The sequence below is a fragment of the Mchenga conophoros genome, linkage group LG23 (genome assembly GCF_057382185.1).
Source record: "Mchenga conophoros isolate Kocher_MC1m ecotype Shallow Benthic linkage group LG23, M_conophoros_male_GT1.1, whole genome shotgun sequence".
NCBI lineage: Eukaryota > Metazoa > Chordata > Actinopteri > Cichliformes > Cichlidae > Mchenga > Mchenga conophoros.
In genome coordinates, this window is record NC_140547.1 from 20,520,241 (window position 1) to 20,530,336 (window position 10,096).

Here is a 10,096-nt window from a genome sequence, read left to right on the forward strand (position 1 = left end):
CATTCAGAACTCTGCTGCTCGAGTCCTCACTAAGACCAAAAAAGTGGACCACATCAGTCCAGCTCTGAGGTCCTTACACTGGCTGCCTGTCCGTCAGAGGATAGACTTTAAAGTTCTGATGCTGGCCTATAAAGCTCTGAATGGTTTAGGACCAAAATACATCAATGACCTCCTGACCCAGTATGAACCATCCAGATCCCTCAGGTCATCTGGATCCGGTCTTTTATCAGTTCCCAGAGTCAGAACCAGACACGGAGAAGCTGCATTCAGCTTTTATGCTCCTTATATCTGGAACAAACTCCCAGAAAGCCTCAGATCAGCTGAAACACTCAGTTTATTTAAATCCAGGTTGAAGACTCACCTGTTCTCAGCTGCATTTGAATAAAGCACCAAATCCACACTTTAAGCTTAAATTTCAAAACTTACATTAACTACTGATTTTATCTACTGTTCTGATTTTATCTGTTTTGATTTTATATACTGTTGTTTGTTTGTTTGTTTGTTAATTAGTTAGTTTATTTGCTTGTTTTAATCAATTTTAAATCATGCTTTTTATTTGTTCTTGTTTCTAATGTCTCTGTAAAGCACTTTGAATCACCTTGTTGTTGAATTGTGCTATACAAATAAACTTGCCTTGCCTTGCCTTCCTGAGCTTCTCCCAGGCCAGGATGTTGTAGTGAAGCTTGACGGGGAAAAGGGGTGGACGACTCCAGCCAAGGTCATCAGTAAGTCTAAGGAGCCGAGATCCTACGTGGTGGAGATGGCGAATGGGAACGTGACTCGCCACAACAGACGACACCTTCAGCCTGTCCCAAGCACCGCTGATCCTGAGGAGCAGCAGCAGAGCACTGTTCCAGCTACACCGACTACTCCAACTAAAGGGGCGGCCGCTTCCCAAGAACCACCAGTAAGGCAGACATTGCCAATCCCTGTCCCGGGGTCTCCACTCCACCCTACCACACCTGTGAGAGTGACTTCCAGGGGCCGGGAGATTAAAGTACCTCTCAGATTCAGAGACTGAGGACTATCTCCTTTCTATGTTCTAAGGGCAGAATAATCCCTTATTGGGACTGAGGGTAGTCTACCCCCGTGATGTCCTGCGTTCTGGCAACACTGTTTTATGTTTAAAGTACTTTTGTTAAAGGGGGAGATGTTGTGAAATCTGTTTATGTTGTCCTAGTAAGGCTACCATGAAGGCAGCCACTAGAGGTCGCTAGGAGAGTATATGTGTTTTCCAGAAATTGATGTAGCCACGTACACTGCTGCTACAATTCAATAAAAAGTGGTTCGTGCTTGAGAACCCTGCGTCTTATTGCCTCCGAACATGACATTAGCATAACCATCAACCGAGCAAAGAGAACAGTAGTCAGGTACAGCCAAATCAGGGGTAGATGAAAATAATGATAACACAATATCAGCATAACCATCAGATGAACGAACTGAGCAGCAGTCAGGACTCATAAATGCCAAATCTAAAAAAGACACAGCAAACTTTGACACAGCTTCAGAGCTGAGTACACGTAGCGGACAAGAAAGAGCTCCAGACTGCAGTCCAGTGGCAGATAAACCAATATCAAAGGCAATTGGAAAATGATCTGAAATCCCAGCGTCATTTATATCCATAATACAGATATCCAGGCCATATGTAAAGACCAAGTCCAAAATATGGCCTTTAACGTGGGTTGGTTCATTTACCCACTGAAGGAGGTTAAAACACTTGTGAGCAAGAAAGTCTTTAGCAAGCAGGTCATCCTTACAACAGATGTGTATGTTAAAATCACCAAGAATAAGAACAGAATCATATTTAAAAAGAACGGAACCCAAGAAGTCGGCAAAGTCCGAGATAAAACACTTGTTATATTTGGGCGGTCGATAGACCAACACACATAAAGTGGTCGTGGAAGCAGTCATCTCCAATAACTGGACTTCAAAACTAGCAAAGTTGGGTGAGGAAAGTTGCTGAACATTATATACGTTTTTAAAAACCGAGGCTAAGCCACCTCCCCTACCAGAAAGCCTCGGTGAACTAAAAAAAGCACAGTCCAAAGGAAGAAGTTCAGAGAAAGGGATGAGCTCACCAGGGCAAATCCAGGTTTCTGTAAGGAATAAAACATCAAGGCCGCTAGTAGAGAAGAAGTCCTTTAAAACAAAGGTCTTGTTTACCAGCGACCTGACATTAAGCAGTGCCATCTGTGGCCAGGGTACCTAGTCACCTCTCGAAGCACGATGTAGAGTACCTAGATTTCTTCAACAAACTCCCCGTCGGCGCGATGTTATCCAAATCCGAGCAGGAAAGAGCGTCGCAGAGCAGGCAGAGGCTTGATGATCAACCGGGTAAATCCAGCGATAAGTAAGCAGCTTAGCGTCAGAGCGATCCAGGGAGGAGGGAAAAAATGATGGAGAGTCCAGGTTAACATCTACATGGTCCATAATTCTGGCCCTGAAAAAGGCCCTGAGACAGACGCGACGGTGTTCCAGATCTACTGGCGTTGGTCGAACAGATGTGTGGCAGTTTTGCGTTTCAGGAGCTGCTACCGACAAACCAGCAAAAAAAAACGCCAAATGTGTCATCTGTGACACTTGTGAGGTTGTCTCAAACACACTCCGTCAGTCTTGATGCTGTTGAACAACAAAATGTTTAAAAATGTGGCGAGTTTACCTGGTGATATCCTCATGCGCGACGCGATCGCCAAACAGCAAACAATTAACACCACGCCGATGTTGTTCACAGGACAGCAATAGTAAACGATCGGGAGACTCTTGTCGTCGTTATCGTTCCCCTCGCACGGTTTATTTCTCCGAATTCAGCGTTTTTGCTTCACAACTAAAGCGAGCAGTTTACTTTGTGCACTAACATGGACTCGAGTCAACCAGCGCCACCTCTGGCCAAGTGCCACAGCCTACAGCCAGATCAACTTGTGACACACATCTGCACCACGTTTGAATTCGTTTAATGCACATTTGTACCTTTCAATTGTGTCTGTTTGTGCGTCATGCAAATAAACCTTTGAAATGAATGAAATGACACTAATATTTCACTAGTGTTGTAACATCACATGTCGTTAGCGTAGTCTGTCTGTGTCTTTTCTCTGCGAACAAACATGTTAGAGTTGGTTGTTATATACAGTCTGTATAAGTGTGGTTAATCTAATAAACATTTGTAAGGAGATGGCAGTTACTGTGAATGTACAGCATTTACACAGTGATTAGTAATAAACAGTCAGACAATGACTCTGACAATCTCATTCAATCTTGCAGACTGAATGCACCTTCTGTGGAAAGTGGTACCACACAGTGTGTGTGGACTTCCCCTGTGCAGAAGGCGACAACAAATGTTGTGCATGCTAAATAAACAGAAACAAATGATCCCTGTTGTCTTTGCTTACTGATTGTTTTCAGTGTTGACAATCCACATTGCTGGCATTGCATCTTTCAACATGTTTGTTGGTAGATTTGGATGTACCAGGGGTAAGTGCAGCCACTCAGCCTCTACTCACTGTGATCATAGCAGCAGGTGCAGATGTGTCACAAGTTAATCTAGTAGTAGGCTATGGTAGTAGTGGACTGACCTCCATTTGAAACTGCTCCAGCTGCTGTGTGATAGTGGATCTGCTACAAATTGAAGATCATATGGAAGTTTTGGAAATTAACCCTTGTATTATGTTGAAAAACAAAAAAGTGACATTGATTTTGTTGCGGGTCATTTTGACCCGTACTGTGTAAATCCACTCAGAATTGTCAAGAAACTGCAATAAACTGCAGTAAAACAATAGCAACTTTATTTTCCATTAGATAAACATGTAGAACACAGACATACAACAGTGACTTTCCATAACTATTTTAGGAACAATTTGGTTTTTCATTCTTACAAACACATTTCTTTTGAACTTGCCCAACGTTCTCAGTTTTCCAATGCTCAACATTTTCTATTTTGTCCACATGATGGACAGAATGTAAGTGTGTGCTTTCTGCAGATGTACTTCTTGCATTCCTCACAGAAAGTGCTTGTTTTCAAACAGGAATCTTCCTAACTAAGATTTAAAACAAAAGATTTCTACGTCTCCTCCAGTCTCACAAACAGATGACAAACCAAGCGACACACCTGAGTCACTGACTTTCTTAAATCCACTCACTCTCACTGGCTGTTTATTACTAATCACTGTGTAACTGCTGTGAATTCAAAGTAACTGCCGTCTCCTTACAAATCTTCATTGGATTAACCACACTTATACAGACTGTATATAACAACCAACTCTCCAGCCATGTTGATGGATTGCCTGTATTGGCTGGAAATATTAATTTCCAGAGAAAGGACACAGACAAACGATGCTTACAGGATGTGATGTTACAACACTAATGAAATATTGATGTGTCATATTTGTCCAAGGCGTATTTCATTGTTATGGAAAAAGAGAATATCAAAATCATGATGACCAATTGGAGTGGTGATTTCTATGACTTTGTGTATATAATTTGGGATTTTGAACAAATGTAGGCCAATAAGGAATATATGATATCATTTCATTCTTTTCAAAGGTTTATTTGCATGACGCACAAACAGACACAATTGAAAGGTACAAATGTGCATGAAACGAATCCAAACGTGGTGCAGATGTGTGTCACAAGTTGATCTGGCTGTAGGCTGTGGCACTTGGCCAGAGGTGGCGCTGGTTGACTCGAGTCCATGTTAGTGCACAAAGTAAACTGCTCGCTTTAGTTGTGAAGCAAAAACGCTGAAACCGGAGAAACAAACCGTGCGAGCGGAACGATAACGACGACAAGAGTCTCCCGATCGTTTACTCTTGCTGTCCTGTGAACAACATCGGCGTGGTGTTAATTGTTTGCTGTTTGGCGATCGCGTCGCGCATGAGGATATCACCAGGTAAATTCGCCACATTTTTAAACATTTTGTTGTTCAACAGCATCAAGACTGACGGAGTGTGTTTGAGATAACCTCACAAGTGTCACAGATGACACATTTGGCGTTTTTTTTTGCTGGTTTGTCGGTAGCAGCTCCTGAAACGCAAGACTGCCACACATCTGTTCGACCAACGCCAGTTGATCTAAACGCCAGTAGATCTGGAACACCGTTCCTTCTTCCCCGCTTCCTGTAGCGTTTCTTGTGGAGATTAGGGAGCGGTAGATAGGAGAAGCCGCAGGACGAATCCAGTTGTGGTAAATTAGCGCTGCCCACACTCCAGCAGGGGTCGCCCGAAAACGAATGGAAAGAACTGAGATTTAAAAGTGTTTGCCTGTCATATGTAATCAGTCCACAACCACTAGATAAACCCACATGGAAAAGATATATATAAATCTTATAACGTTTGTATCTGTCTTGTGTGAAACTTGTATGAAAAACATACAAGAGTGAAAACAGATATAAGATCCCTTGAAAAATTATATAATGAAACTTGTATGTTTTGGATACTTACTAAAACAATATATGAAAGTAATGAGAAAGTGGCCACTTTCATGAATAAATCATGTAAGTTTTTACTATTTCTTTTCCATATGTTAACATACGACTAGAAAAATAAAAATAAAAGACACAGTGCCAAGGTCCATAAGGGAAGGTAATAGAAATAAGGAGGGAAAAAAACGGCGAGACAGACACGGCCGAGGACGGCAAGCCAAGCACACCGGCGCCATCTTGATTCATTACGGCTACGGTAGTCAGGAGTAGGGCTGGGTATCGTCACTGATTCCTAGAATCGATTTGATTCCGATTCATATTCATATTTCAAACCCTATTCGGTTTGATCCATGATTTCGATTAGATTTGATTCAATTCGATTTGAATCAGGAAATTTTGCCTCAGACAGTCAGAAATATTATAATTCTGATCATTTATCAGTACTGACACTTGTGAGACTTCATCAGAGTTGTAAGCATCACAGCACATGCCTTTGTGTCAAAGTAACTGAGGATAAAACACAGAAAAACATGAAGGAGATTTTCCTGGCCTGGCTTTTTATAGCAGATAACCTTAAAAATATTCTGCAGTAGAACAAAAACGGAACAAAACCATTAATCAACATATAAACATTACCTGATACTGCTGAAGTGAAGCAGAGCAAAGTTACAGAGGTTTTATGAGAGACATAGTTAAGCGTTTTGCAATTTGTCACAATTTTAAAAAGTTTACATTTCTTCGGTATTGAACAGCAGAAATTATGCTTTCTTGTCGGAAGTCATCAAAAAAAAAAAAAAAAGTGGCCGACAGCGTTGTACACAACGGTAGACTGGTGGGTAATAAGCAAGCGAAAAATGCAGAAAATTGAGCTTTTTAGATAGGAAACTGTTCTTAAAGTACACTGAGAGAGGGAGAGAGACCTCTGCAGGAAGTGTCATTTTATCATGGTGGAAGCAAAACAGCAAAAGTAAGAGGGCATTCATGATGATGTTTCTATGAAGCAAAATGTGAAGCTTAGTTTGGATCTTCTTTTGCTGCTGATTTAGTCAGTTTTGGTTGGAGAGTGATGAAAACTGCAGCTTCAGTATCTAGCGCAAAAAAAGATGTGAACACAAAGCGTGGACCCGACGAATCAGAATCAGTGAGCTGTTGGCTTTCAGCTGCGATGTCCGTGTACGTGCTGTCGGCTGAGAAAGCCGACATCTCACGTCTATTTGCGGAAACTGTTTACCTGCTCTTGTTTGCTGTTTTAGCTGTTTGGTGGTTGTTAAAATAGTTTTGTGGGGTTTAACCTGAGATTCTGGCGTTTCTGGCAAAATACACTTATATTTAAAAATCAATTAAGGATTTTAATGAATCGATATGGCTTTAATAAAGTTAAAATCGATTTTAATTGATAAATTGATTATTGAAACCCACCCCCAGTCAGGAGCCTCACGGAGTAATCCGGGTCCAAACTCCGCTTCAGGTCCCAAAGTCCCTACGATAGCCGTAATGCTCCGACAATCCATCAAGCGGTGCACGTTTGTAGCTTAGCAAAGACGTACTAAAACATTTGACAGACTTTCGCCGTGTACCACATAAAATCGTTTGGAGGTCAGTAAACACAACCAGAATTCATACAGAAGGCACACGGGATTATAAGGGGCACTGTCGATTTTCAGAAAAATCAAAGGATTGATTTTAAGTGTGCCGTATTTTCCAAAAAACAGGGTAATAACGACGGCCCGCTAGCATGCGCTACCAAAAATAGTGTTTTGTTGTACATCTGACGGACGAAAGCCAAACCAGTTCCGCACCACTGAAGTTGCAGCATTTTAACAAACCAATTCTGGTTCATCTGTTTCATTCAACGATCCACTTTCGCTCTTCTCATTCTGCTTCGCTGCAATGTGCGTATGTAAACAAAGGCACTGCGCATGCGCGTTTTACCCATATTCTATCGCGATATTTCATTTTCTTATCGTTGCCCAACATTACACCGGTATTACCGTGAACGGTATGATATAGCCCAGCCCTACCATCCACAATACGAGGTTAGTCATTAATACTGCAACAACATGGGACTAGAGCAGCTGCGAGAGAATTCAATATTAATGAATCAGTGGTACGGAAGTGGAGGAAGCAAGAAGAATGAGTTGAGTAAAGTTTGACTTATCTGACTGTTTTGTTTCGTTTAATGCGCCTTGTGATCCAGTGCACCTTATGGTCCGAAAAATACAAAATGTTGCAGATTTTATGGAGCTCTGATTGGTTCTATGCAACAGGTGTTTACACATGGGATCATTTTTTAGTGATCACTGTTGTGGCCATTTTTGTTGAATTTTTATGAATCATAATTTGTATTCATTATTATTTTTTCTTTAAAATCGTAAGAATACACGTAAGCTAATTTTGCTATTTAAATCTGTAATTAATTTTAATTTTGAAGAAGTTGTGATGAGTTTGGTAACTTTTGGACCCTCCCATTTATTAAGGGATTAAGAGTACGCTGTTGGTATGGTTGAAATGTTTTGGTTTTTTTTGTTTGTCAAATGTCACGTGGGATGACAGGAGGGTTATTTTTGACCACTTTTTGAACTTGTGGAATCAGATTAAGTTAACCTTCGTTTACGTCTAAGTTGGAAGTAATTATTGGGTTGATTTTTGGTTTATATTTTACCACAAATTAAACACCATATATTTTTTCAAAGAATCAAGTCAGAAGTGCGTTCGGAAACAAACCAACCATTGCCACCGATGGCCTGTTCTTGGAGTATTTTTGTTTTGGAGCTTAAAAGGCTCCAAAATCATTTTTGAAACGAAGGGAAGCTGTGACGGTTTTATCAATGTTCTCAGTCGACCTTTATTTTTCGTACTTTTGTGGTAACTCTATTGACTTTGTTCTTCATGTTTGTAATGACTTCCCAAAGTTGTCATGAAATAATATTAAAGTCAGATGTTGTCACGGGGTCCCCTTCCAGACCTCTCCCGGACAAACACAGGCGTAGTCGGTAAGGTATTAGTGTGAATACTTTATTTGAAACGGCCTCCCCAGTGCATAAAAAGATGGTTGCAAAGACATAAAACTGAGATCCGCGCTACACAGCCTGTATGTTACCACACACCCCTTCATATCCGGCTCGCCGTCTCTTATATCCCGTAACCCCTCCCCCTTGGCGTCACCACCAATTCTTTATTCTAACTTTAATCCCCGTCTCCCTCCCCCAGAATTTCTTTTTCATTATACACTCACAAAACATATACATTAATACAAGCTCTCAACTATTTCCCGGAAGTCTACCCGACTTCATATACACATTAACGGCCCACGTAATGAGGCCATTCTCATGACGGTCCAGACACACGTGAACTCATTATTTAAACCCCACACCCCCATACCATTGGCTTGCGTCACCCTGCACGATTGGCGATCCCCCGCACGTCTCCCAGACCGACGCCCTTAACAAGTAAGTGGGAACCAAAATCTAGCCACCCCCGATGCGGCTCACAACTTGCTCCTCACCCCTTTTATTCCTCTACTCGGTCGTCAGAAAGATACGCCGCCCCGGGTGCCAAATCGAACTAATGGTGGCGATCTAATGGTGGCGGTGCCATACTCAGCGGACTCTGCCTTGAGACGGGTCACTCCGTCACAGATGTACATAATAATAAACATTTTAATGTGTGTCTCGTGTCTTGTAAATTGACTAATTGGACAGAAGATGGTAAATTTCTGTCATTTTGTTCATTTTATATGATTTACTGAAAATTTACTATAAAATGCATTCGATCTTTTTATTGAAGTACGAGTGGAAATTGAAGTTCGTGATGATTTATTTTACCATGTAAATGTACAAAAAGTGATCTGTGAATTTGAAAACAAACTAAAATATAAAACTCTAATAAGAATAGCCTGTCTTCTAAAATAAAGCTGTTATGCACTACATTTTCACACTATCTTTAAAGGTGCAGAACAAAACCAGGTGTTTCATGTAAATGCATGAATATGTCATCACTTATCACCATGTAGCTGTCATTCAGGATCGGTTTATAATGTTTTTGACATTTATTTGAGCCTCATATCGAGGAATCAACTTGAAATATTTTAATGATACTTTTACCATTTTTCAAACATTTTCATTTTAATAATGAGGCAATAGGCTTCATCGTGTCTGTTACTTTTGAGCCTCCAAAATTGCAGTAATCCCTTAACAGTTAATACATTTATTAAATGTATTCCTCTCAATTGAACCAGAAAATCTCCAGTTTAGTCACAGATTGGTTGTTTGATGTTAATTCCATTGTAGAGCACAGATGCAATATTTAAAAATGGGTGTCATTGTGCACATTTTATGGAACTGACTGCGTTTTTGAGGTTTCCTTTGGAAAGTCTTTAAATAAATCATATGACTGTGACACTTAAATTTACTTCAGTTTGTAGCATAAAAACCAGCCTAACATAATGGTGATAACTTCTGGTGAAAGCATTCATTTCAAGCCATATGCTTTTCTTTTTCTTTTCTCTTCACCCTCAGCCCCTAACCAGTTTAAAACCTCTTGGTCACATGGGACCATCATGATTGTTGGGAGTTTTCTCTCTAGTATTGTAGGGCCTTTGCTTCTACTACAAAGCACCTTGACACGTCTGTTGTTGTGAATTTGTACTATAGAAATAAAATTCTCTAATTTATATGTAAAAGC